Genomic DNA, 12,337 nt, shown 5'->3' with positions numbered 1-12,337 from the left:
CGTAAGAATTTCCTCAAGATCTTTGGCTGCAGGCCTGTAGTCTCAGTATCTGTAGATATTTCCAGAATTTGTCTCCAAACTGTATTCAGTTTTGAGCCAATCAAGAATGCATTATACCTGGCTTCCTCTTGGTACGTGTATTAAGAGGGTCAAATTGGTTCTGTCAAGCAATTCTAAATGGAAAGCTTTGTCACACAACAGTTTCACCCCTGCCTCCCACAACCTATTATCTGCCTTCTTTTACTGCTAATTTGAAAACTTGACATTTACTAAATAATTTAAAGGGGCAGGCAGGGGCATTATATCCTGCTGGAATGTAATGGGTCCCTCTATACCAGCTACTTTGAAAACAAAACTGAACATCATTTTACATCCAAACATTTTCCAACCTGATAGGAAAGCTTTATTCCACATAAGTGGCTGACCAGTAGAATTTATCCTACACATTAGCCTACATGAACCTGCCAGGGCCCTCAGGTTGTCATCTTAGGCCAGGCCTGCTCAACATAGACCCCTCAGCTATTTTTGGACTACAGCTCCCATAATCCCCAGCCACAGTGGTCAATAGCCAAGGATTATGGGAGCTGTAGGCCAACATCTTCAGGAGGGCCGAAGTTGGGCAACCTTGTCTTAGGCCCTCCTCTTGGCCCTGCCATTGATGACAGTGTGGATGGTGGGAACCAAGGACAAGGCCGTCTCACTAGTGCCCCCCCCCATGCTGGCCCAGAGGGGTGTCATTTATAGGTGTCTTTGATTAGTTGTTGTTTTTTTAATTTGAAAACCTGTCTGCTAATTTATTTTTTATTTATTTATTTCTTTATGTATTTATTTATTTATTATCTGATATATTATGCCTGATATGTATATCTCTAGATGGTGTACACAATTTAATTTTACCTTACTGAATTTATTGTGTCATTGTAAGACACCCCAAGCAGCAGTGTGCTGGAGGGGTGGGATAGAATCAGTGGTCTCTGGGTTAGGGATGTGCAAAAGATTTCGGGCACAGATCGATCTGTGCCCGAAATGAGCAATTTCGGGTGATTCGGGGCTGAACCAAATCACCCCTGATGCCCCCCAATATTTTTCGGGGCTGAGCCGAATCACCTGAATTTCGGGGCTGAAAAATTCGGGTGATTCGGCTCATGACCGATTTTTGGGGAATTTCTGAAGTTTTAGTGACTTTGGGGCAGTTCGGGGGCATAGCATGGGATCTGGGCAAAAAGAGTGGGGTGGGGTGGTAGTGCCTAATGGGTGCAGGCTACCACCCCAATTTCAGGGGGATTGGGCAAAGGACTGATTTTTGGGGAATTTCTGAAGTTTTTGTGTCTTTGGGGCAGATTGGGGCAGAAAGTGGGGCCTGGGGCAGAAGAGTGGGGTGGGGTAGTAGTGCCCAATGGGGGGAGGATACCACCCCAATTTCAGGGGGATTGGACAAGGGGTTAATTTTTGGGAATTTTTGAAGTTTTGTGTCTTTGGGGCAGTTTGGGGGCAGAGAGTGGATCTGCCCCAAAAGAGTGGGGTGGGCTGGTAGATAGTGCCTAATGGGTGGAGGCTACCACCCGTCCCCAATTTCAGAGGGATTGGGCAGAGGGCTGAATTTTGGTGAATTTCTGAGGTTTTTCTTCATAAGGTGTGCTAGATTGATTCATTCATTCATCATATTCATAGTAAGTGAGAGTGTGAAAAAGTGAGAGTGGGGTCAAGAGTTGTTTAATTGAAAAAAAAATCTCTTTTGCTATCATAGAATGAGAATTCACACCTCAGAAGTTTTTCTGGATGTTATTCCCTTATTTTCTGAGGTGTGTATTCCCCCCCCCCCCGAATCGATTCGGATTCGGATTAAATCCGAATCCGAACCTAATCAAGGGTGATTCGGGTGGCCCAGATTCGGGCACAAAACAGAACAGGGGTGATTCGGTTCGGGTCCCGAACTGAATCACCGAAAATCCGAATTGCACACCCCTACTCTGGGTTATCTCAGAAATACCACATTATGCCTGTTCTGAAACAGTTTCACTGGTTGCCTATGTCTTTCTGGGCAAAATACAAAGTGCTGGTTATTACCTTTAAAACCCTGAGTAGCTTAGGTCCGGGTTACCTGAGAGAGTGCCTTTTTCTACAAAATCCACACCACTCATTAAGACCATCAGAAGCAGGTCCGTCTTTGGGTGCCACCAGTTCATCTGGAGGTTTTTCACACATGGCTTTATGCCTCGGGGTATCTGAAGAGCGAATCTGCTTCACAGCAGATGCGCAAGTGTTTACTTCAGGGGATTAGTTTGACAGTTCACATAGCTGTCGACCCCTCCATGCACTCCCTGGCAGATCATTTCCCTATGCGTTCATATCTACCTGGTCCAGGTTTTCCCTCCAGCACAGAGGAAGAGGCGAGAGAGCTTCTTTTTAAAATAGTTAAGAGCAAGAACAAGTTGTCAAACAGCTGGATCAAACAGCAAGATGCTTAATCCTTGCCTTTGTGAGTGACTGCCTTCATCAAATAATGTTTACCACACACACACACACACCTAACTGAATCAGCCTAGACAACAAAGGGCTCAGGTTACATCCATTCTGCATATCTAAAGCCTATGTAAAACATAGCAAGACACACATTTTGCAGTCTGAGCTTGTGTTTAACTCAAGAATTTCTCCCTCCCCCTCCCTCAACAGAGTATCACCAATCACTCCCCCCAGCACTTGCAATTGCAAATAACTTAGAGCAGACCATACCGCAAACAGCTGTCAAACTCCCCTTCACTGAGTTTTATTTTTAAAAAACCCAATCTACTGGCATGACCACCCCAAACACAACAGAGAAAACTGAAGGGCATAACACAAGCCCCGGGTTATTTTTCAAAATCCTCAGAAACAAGAGGATTTTTAAAAACTGGGCATACTTTGGGCTAAGCCAGAATCTGCAGCCTCCATTTGGGGAAAATCAAAGTCCTGTCTGTCCTGGTCCCTGATAGCCTGCAGGGAGGTCAGGGTAAATCCAGTGAATGCGTAGACTGGCACACTCTAATCAGGATTTGCAATAAAAGCCCTGTGTGAAAAGCCTCCTGGTGGTGACCTGGGATCGGGCCTTCTCAGCTGTCGCTCCTAGGTTGTGGAACATGCTCCCTGTGGATATAAGAGGATTATAGGAACATAGGAACATGTTCCTGGCAGCTGCCATATATTGAGTCAGACCATTGGTACATCTAGCTCAGTGATTCTCAAGCATGGGTCCTCAGGTGTTATTGGACTTCAACTCCCATAATCCCCAGCCTCAGTGGCCTTTGGTTGGGGATTATGGGAGTTAAAGTCCAATAACACCTGAGGACCCAAGTTTGAGAATCACTGATGCTCATTATTGTCTACACAGACTGGCAGCGGCTTCTCCAAGGATTCAGGCAGGAGTCTAACTCAGCCTTATCTTGGAGATACCAGGGAGGGAACTTGGAACCTCAGATGCTCTTCCCAGAGTAGCCCCATCCCTTAAGGGGAATATTTTACAGTACAGACTTAAAGACCCATTTTATTTTTAAAAGACCCATCCTTTTAGCCTGGCTTTTGATGATATCTAGTTGTAATTTTAATGAGTTTTACTCTGATTTTTGTTTATTTTAATTGTTTCATTATGTGTTTTTTATTTGAAGGTAAACTTCCCTGAGCGGTATATAAACTGAATACATAAATTTTAAATACACACATCCATGAAAGGAGCAATGAGGCCTAGCATCAAGTTATTCCTCAGGTTGGGATTCAATATTCCTAAACATCATACTAAGGTGGTTTAGTGGTTTGAGCCAAGGATCCTAGATGAGACTTGACCTCCTGGCAGGAGGTCAAATTTCCTGACTAAGGAGTGAATCTGCTGCTCCATAGATCTCACCATAATGGAGAAACTGTCACAGTTGTGCTCATGTGAAAGTGGCATAGGTAGTCACAGCAACTGTGGCAGGCATTCAGAGGCGTTCTTACCCCTGAACTTCCAGGGGTAAGAGTCCAGGGCCTCCACACCCCCTGGGGCCCCCAAAATCCTCTTTAGTCTGTCCTGGGTGGCGTGGTGGCAATGCCACCGGACTGCGCTATGCCAGGCGGCTGAGCATGGCTGTGACCTGCACTGGGTGCCGAGTGAAGACAGGGGTGGGGGAATGGAGAAAGAAACATGTGGGATGGGAATATGTTAAGTTGTGTGTTGAAATGTTTCTGCTAATGCGTATTTGCATAAATATACCTGTTTTATATTCTCACATTCTTGTGAGTTCAGTTGCTGTTTGTGCCCTCAGGAACCCATGTGTTAAAAATACTGCGTGTGTCATGGTGTGTGTGTGTGGTGGGGGGATGATGCTTAACTTGCAGTGGGGATGTTGGGGGGGCTCCAAAGACCTTTAGGTCCAGGCTCCAAGATTACTTGCAGACATTTATCAAGCTTGCATAGACTTTGTTCAGGATTTAAATGAAACTGTACACTCTGTAGATATGCAAAAACCTGACAGTTCATGTAAGGGCAAAAGGTCCTGCTTAAAAACAAATAGATACATATTTGGCTTCAGTTTACTGGGGAAAAAGATGTGCCAGTTCTGGGCATGATCACTTGAAGCAAACCTGCAGAGTTCCAAGGTGACAGAGTGACTTGCTGACAGTTTACTTCATGTGCTTAAATATTTTATATTTTTGTGGCCTCTGGAGGGAGTTTGGGAGGTGGGAAGCCCCTCTCTGCTTCCCTTTGGGGTACTTTGCCAGGTTGCACATTCCTTTACTGGCCAATGGGGTAAAGTGCTAGAGGTGCTTTCCCATTGGTGTATTTACATGTGACCAGATATAGAAGGGAAGGAGGTGTGTGTGTGTGTGTGTGTGTGTGTGTGTGTGTGTGTGCACGCACGCACGCACGTGCACAGCCCATGGAACTCCCAGAAATGTCATTTTCAATCTAGCCCTGATAATTTTTTTAAAAAAATTATGTGCAGGTCTTCCTTGAATAGCCAGATATTGAGCCGGGTCTCACGATCAGTGAGACCTGGTTTAGAACCATGAGCCCTGGGCGAGAGAGAGCCCTGGGCAGCCGGATCGGCCGCCCACACGATTGCCGGCTCCGTCACGGGGCCGGCGGAGGCTGGGGAGCTCGGGGGCCACACAGCCCCCGGAAGCTCCAGTATACCTTGTGCGAACGCGCAGGGCATACAGGGGAGACCCCCAGAGCCAGGAGGCAGCTTTTCACCTCCCCTCCGGGGGTCTACTCATGAGTATTTACAATCAGATAGCCTGGGTTTGCGGAGTGCTTGCTCCGCAAACCCAGGCTAAGAGGAGGGCTATAGAAGCGGGTGACCCGCTTGTAAACCACTGGGCTTGCCTGCGAGGCCGGTGGTTTACACCAGGGTTTCTCAACGTGTGGGTCCCCAGATGTTATTGGACTTCAACTCCCATAATCCCCAGCCCCAGTGGGCTAGGCTCTCTTAGCTCGATTTCTGCTGATCGTGAGAATAGCCCCATTGAGTTGTAGCACACCACTTTTTTATACTTGTGCACCATGGTTTGTTTTTCTGAATGGCCCTTGAATCGCTATGTGCTGATGCCCTCTGTGTCACATTTTACAGGATATATCATCATCATTCATTTATTTATTATGGTCCACGACCAGCCAGCAATTGCAATAATCAACAGTAACAGGCAGCATATCTTAAAAATATTCCAATAATAAATAATAATAAATAATACTGAATAATACTAAACTACCAACCCACCACCAGAATAACACATGTACCTTACATAACATAAGGGTTAACCATTTGATTCCTGATGTTACAAAAAGTGGCACAAAATTTGGCCACACAGTAGTCGGAAAGAAGAACATTTACATAAAAGTTGTCCGGCCTGCCTGGATAATGTAATCACTTTGGCGGCAGCACATATACTAAAATTGGAACGATACAGAGAAGATTAGTATGGCCCCTGCACAAGGATAACACACAAATTCATGCAGGAGATATATTCAGAAGTGTCCTGATTGTGGTGGGTGCCGCCCTGCAGTTTCTGCTCACCACTGATGTCAAGAAGACCCCAAACCTCTCTGGTTTGTCCAGGAGATACCATTGCCCACTTTTCCTTTGCTATCTGCATCAAAACCCATATTTTGTTAACCTACAAAAATATCCCTGGAGATTAGCTGATTAAATCTGCAGTAGAGTTCAATGTGTGCAAAGGCAAAACTCCATTGAAGATCAGCTCCCAAACAGATAGCCACACTTCCAACTCACACTGATTTCCACACGGCTGCCCCTAAATCTGCAATATTCCCTCACTGCCATTTTCAGGACTGTTCAAAAGAACAACTTTTATTAGACTCTTTTTTCACACACTGAAGGTCAATTGTCATGAAAAGAGGTGGAAAATGCTGTCCGCTGTCTGAACACCCCACGGATCCCCTTCCTCCAAGTAGACCCATTGGGAGGAAGGCCCCAAGCAGCCAGTTGGGCACTTTGCCTCCAGCATTGGGATTTGGCCCTGACACAGCGTTGCCTCTGCTCCTGGGATCCTGAGGTGATGGAGGGGGCTCTGGGGCAGGCCAGGACAGGAGCCTCACTGAGGGGACACCTAATCCCCAGAGCTCCAATGCTCCTCCTCCTCTGAGCTGTTTCAGCTGAAGCATTCTCTTCTTCTTCTTCCTCCTCCTCCTCGTCCTCCAAGGGGACCTCCAAGTGAGGGTCTGGGTGGGTCCTGACAGCTAAGCACAAGCCCAATCGTGGCACATTTGCAAATCCATTCCAATTCAGCAGCTTTATAGACTAGGCCTTTCTAGACTTAGGCCTCCTAACCCTTTGAAACCTTTATGTTGAAGTTTGGCAACTTTGGTCTGTTTCAGAAGGTCCAGGGAGACCGAAGTACTTCTCCACTGGTTTCTGAATATTGTAATTGTTAATGTCTGATTTGTGTCCATTTATTCTCTTGTGTGGAGCCAGTTTAGTCCGACCAGTATAAATGGCAAAAGGGTATTGCTGGCACATGAGTGTATGTATCACATTGGAAGATATGCAAGTAAATAAGGCTTTGATGATACCGCTGATGTTAGGTCCCATGAGATATAGGAAAAGGGCTGGCCCCAGGGTTTGTTGCAGAGACTAATTTCTGGAGTTCGCTCTACAGAACTTTATTCCTCTGACCTTATAAATGATATATCTTATCTAATACATGATCTATCTGAAAATAGTTTCACTTAATGTTAAAGGTTTAAATGCTCCCAAGAAGTGTAATAAATTGCTAGGTTGCTTAAAAGGGATCATTTCTGGTTTTCTTCTTCTTCTTCAAGAAATGCATATTTAAAAAGAGAGAGAGATTTGTATTTATTAGAACTGGGTGAGGCCCATGCAGCCTGCTATTAAAAAAAAAAAGAGGAGAAAGAAAAAGAAGAGAGTTGCTATATTAATAAGAAAACATGTACCCCTGGTTTTATCTGATTGGATCTGGAAAGACATTGAGGCGGTTCCCACGATCAGTGGGAGCTGCCTGGGAAGGGTTAGCGGGGAGAGCAGAGTGGCCGCCCACACGACTGCCAGCCGAAGCGGCCGCCCACATGACTACCAGCTCTGTTACGGAGCCGGAGAGGGCTGGGAAGATCAGGGGCTGTGCGGCCCCCGGAAGCTCCAGCATACCCTGCGCAAGTGCACAGGGCATACTGGAAGAGACTCCCAAGCCAGGAGGCGGCTTTTCACCTCCCCTCCGGGGGTCTTCTCATGAGGAGCCATGGCTTCTCACGTTGGCCAAAACTGGGTTTGCAGAGCTCTCTGCTCTGCAAACCCGCTTTCACTGGACTACTTAAGCGGGTGATCCGCTTAAGAACCGCCGGGCTCGCAGCTGAGCCCGGTGGTTCTCATGATGGGAGAAAATCGGGCTAGCCTCCACTAGCCCGATTTTCTCCCATCGTGTGAATAGCCTCATTATGTTTTTGGTAGCATGAAGCATGATGTCTAATAAGATGTTTATATGCCCCTAATGAATCAAACCCCTCTTCTTTAACTGAATCAGTAAAAATTTGATAATATGGACAGAGAAATTCTGTTAGGAGGAGATTTTAATGTGGTTGTATCCCCTAACAGTAAGTTCAAGTTTACAGGGTAAACATAAGGTACGTTTACTGTGTCAGCACATGTTCATACAAAGTACAGCATGCACACATGTTTAATTTTGAAACTAAAACGTAATATAATACATCTGATTTAGTAAATAATATGTTCCACAAATATTATCAGATACCCTCCGATTACCAATGCATACTACCCATGAGCCATTTCCAAGCCAAAATAATTGGTTTTGTTTTGATTAGGGAAAGAATTTTAACAGCTATAAAATTAGGGTAGACTGCACAAGGACAGCCAGCCAGCACAGCTGGTAACACCCTGAAGATGCTCTATAAGCCATAAAGGCCCTTGTTTAATGTGAATGGCTGGGCATAGGGACAATATTCTGTATGCAAAAGCAATGGAATTAGAGGGCTAATCCAGTGCTGTTTAGAGTCAAAACATAACTGTAGTCATTGTTTCCTTTCTTGGAAGAGGATTGGAGGTACTGGGCCATTCCTTTCAACATCTGCTTCCACACATTTATGGATAGATGCCTGCTCGCATACAGAAAATGACTGCTTTCATGCATTCTTATTTACACCCACTGCATTTGTGACCCAAACAGGAAACACACACACACAAAACACACCACAATCAGTCGACCACCTACACACAGAAATCCACCAAGGTGACCAACAGATGTCAATGCACAGTGCCACTGAAGTATACTGAATGTCTAACATCTCCCCTCGGAGCAACTGCTGCTTCCGTCAGATGCAAGTCCCTGAATGAATGAGGTAGTGAAGATAACATGCAATTGGCAAGGGGTTCAGGGAGCTGGCTGGTATGGGGAACAAGAGGGGGTTCAACATCAGGGGCGTGTGTGTGGGTAGGAGCACTCCATGAGCATGAAGAATGGGGTAGTGGAAGCATTTTAAAGAACTCTTGCAGTGTGAAAAGAATGTTTCCTAACAAAGAGACTAAGGCAATTCTGAATTATTTCATGGGAGTTCAGGGTTCAGCAGCACAAAGTTTATGTCAACAGCCTACTGACCACTGCTGTGTGTGTGCATAGATCCAAGGGGGCGGGGGGGGGGTGCAGGGGGCGGGAGACAAATATTTACTCTCCATGACCGTTGCTGAGCACTGTATTTACAGCAGGCAATTGCTGCATAGGTTTGCAAATAAGAAAAACACAGATGCTAAAGAGAAATAATTAAAGCTTTTCAAAGAGCAAAAGGAGAAGGCCAAAATATTCTCAGTACAAGATGGGAAGTGCAACACATTGTCTGTTACTTACAAATGTTGCTCACTTCTTTTGTAATGAGGCCTGAAGATATACTAGGCTTCCAAGTGCTGCATTACATTGTTATAAAGCTCAGTAGATAGCAGAATTACATGCATTTTTATTTTTTTTTAGGATATTATAAGTTATGGAATTAAGGTGCCAAAAAGCATGTCCTTCCCATGCTCTTGAATTCACAGCCTAATATTTCAAACTTGCTTGCATTTTAATAGACCTCTCCAACATTGTTCTCTCTGTGTCACTATTAGTGTGTCATGTCCAGCTAGGGTTGCCAATTTTGAGGTTTGCGAATACTGAAGAGTTGGCAGTTTCATAGGCTGCTTATAGACTTAAACAAGAAAGGCGGGGATCTAGATGCGAATTTCTTAGAGTTTCAGGAGAGACTCAAAGAATTTAAAAATCGGAAATTTACAAGAGACAGTCAAGATTATGTATCAGGCCATGTTTATGACTGGTTCACTGCTCCAGATACCCCGCTTAATACACTTAATACTATGGCTAGATGGAGGGAACCCATTAGCACATCACACTTTGAGGGTGCAGATAAGGAGGAATCCTCCACTATTTTCGGTGATGATAGATATATTCAAGAGGGGAGACCATGTTTGGAGGCAGTTTAGGGGCCCCCATTCTTTTCACAGGAGCAAGGGACCCCAAGACAGATGAAAAGCAGTTGTGTCTGGAGAATCACCACCATTGGTTCCTGATTTAGTTACACCCATCTTGAAGTGCACATTCATTGTAAAAGACCTTGTAGTTCAGGTGCTCGAGGTCATAATATAGAAGACTGGCTGCCCCATTGGTGCTATTTTTTGTGGAAGAATTCTTCTTACCTTAGGTTTTATTTCAATGTAACTTTGTGTAATTTCAGTGTAACTTTATTTCAATGTAACTCTCCCTGTGCTATTCTAAGGGATACACATAGGATTCTCCATTTGAGAGTATTTCACTTCATGTATGGGCCCATTACATGTATTATTTTTGGTAGGTATGTTTTGTGATTGTGTTTGGCTTATAATTAGAGGGTATGAGGATTAGTCCAGCTGGCTTCACATTTCCACCCATCGTGTTACTGATTGATCTATCTGGATTGTATTTTACTCCATGGTTAAGTCCATTAAGAGGGTCTAGCATTTTTAGCAGGCACTTTGGTGCTGCGTTTAGTGATAAGGCTTCTTCATATATGTGGTAGGCAGTGGCGTATTGGGGGGAAACGGCGTCCAGGGCGCCCCCCCGCCGCCCCCTCGGCCCCCACATACCTGGTGGCGGCGCGGCGCCCCCCAGGAAATCGCCTGCGGTGGAGGTGATTTGGCGGTGGGCGTGCGGCGGTGATTTGTCGGTGGCAGGCCAGGCGGCGTTGGCGGTGGGTCGCCCGCGGCGTTGCCGATGTCCCGTACTAGTAGCGGGCTGAGCGGCAGTGCGGCGGATCGCCCGCCGAGGACTATTGCAGAGCGGTGCCGAGCCTGCCTTCTGGCCCGGCGTCACTTCCCAACTGCGCAGCCTGCGACGGCGATCCAGGGGGGTGCGGGGGGAGCCACTTTTTGCCGCCCCCCAAGTGACCCGCCGGGGTGGCGCCGGGGGCACGTGCCCCCCCTGCCCCCCGATCGTTACGCCTCTGGTGGTAGGATCTTCCCTTGGAGGGAACCTCACAGCATTTAAGAGCCCATGAGATACATTCCTATGGCTTTATGGAAATGGTTGTTTCTTTCAGATCAGGGGGCATGAAGATGAGCCCAGCTGGCTAATTATTTTCACCCCACATTTGATCAATTGAGTTTTGTAGAGAGTATTTAAGTCCAAGGTTTAGTTTGCTCATGAAGGATTATAGCATGTTTCTGCAGGCACTTTTGTGCTGCTCCTATGACAAGGCTTTTCCTCAAATAAGGTTGGTGTGGCTCCATTTGCATTATATATATGTCATGTTGTTCTTTGCACTGTTGATGTTACATTATTATGTTCATTGATGTATAGACATTAGGAACGCCTGATGAAGATGTATGTGAAACAGACTATCATCTAGGGAGTCTGTCAAGTTTTTTAAGTTTCAAGTCTTCATTCTAACTACAAGAAAGTTTTCAAGTCTTCATTCAAGCTTCAAGATTCCAGTGCAAAGTTTCCAGATATTCCAAGGTCTGCGCAGAGGGGATTACCTCTCTGTGTTGGAGGATGGACTTTCAGCAAACTGGCACCAGCAGCTTCACATCAGTTTGTTAACATTACGAGTGTTTGTACTATTGTTCTTTTGGGACTGCATTTTTGCCCTTGGGAAGTTTGTAACTAGTCTACATTGTTGTATTTTTTTTGCTGCTGATTTCTGGATGCCTTCAGTTTGAGATTACATGTAGTATTTCTTCACTTTCCATTGTGCCTCTGCATTGTTGTACCTTGCCCATTCTACACGGGTTCATTTCATTTGTTTGTGCTTATAGACTTAGGCATTTTAGTTAGCAGCACCCAGTCATTGCTGATGCACTTGCAGCTTGAAATGTAGTAGCAACTCCACTTCCACAGTCTCCCCTTCACAGTCTAAACGTGTGTGTGTGTGTGTGTGCGTTTGTGTTGGCGGGAGGGGGGATTTTCATCCAGAAAAGGATTAAACACTCCTTTCTCCCTGCCACAGTTCCAATACCAATTCCCTCCCACCTACAGCTGTGATTTTAAATGAATTTTAAGGCATTAAGATAATGCCATTTAGTTAAGAAAGGATTAGTGTAAGTCTCCCATTGCTAGACAGGAAGCACATCCCACAGAAACAGGAAATGCCCAGAACAAATGCTGTCTCCAGGAATGCCTCAATAGGACAGCTGTAGCATGATTGTTCTATACCTGAGTGCACAAACTTTGTCTTGTATAAACTGGATTTTCTGTGTTATTAAATATAACACTTTCAGCATGGGGAAAGTATGGTTTGTTAGTTGATGGACGACATGATATGAACTCCTATAAAGAGTGACTCAATAAAGTGCGACAATCCAAACACCTCAATTAA

General features: G+C 45.3%; 1 protein-coding gene and 1 non-coding gene across 4 annotated transcripts in view; one reads left to right on the top strand and one right to left on the bottom strand.

Annotated features, from left to right (window-relative positions):
• Positions 1-12,337, bottom strand: part of COL15A1 (collagen type XV alpha 1 chain) — a 301,360-nt gene that overhangs the window by 259,920 nt on the left and 29,103 nt on the right. The window lies entirely within an intron of this gene.
• LOC128332224 (U6 spliceosomal RNA) lies at positions 5,873-5,979 on the top strand. The gene has a single exon (XR_008310630.1). It is a non-coding gene; the product is annotated as a U6 spliceosomal RNA (small nuclear RNA).

This window comes from Hemicordylus capensis, chromosome 6, assembly GCF_027244095.1.
Source record: "Hemicordylus capensis ecotype Gifberg chromosome 6, rHemCap1.1.pri, whole genome shotgun sequence".
Lineage (NCBI taxonomy): Eukaryota > Metazoa > Chordata > Lepidosauria > Squamata > Cordylidae > Hemicordylus > Hemicordylus capensis.
This window is presented reverse-complemented; position numbering and strand designations above follow the sequence as displayed.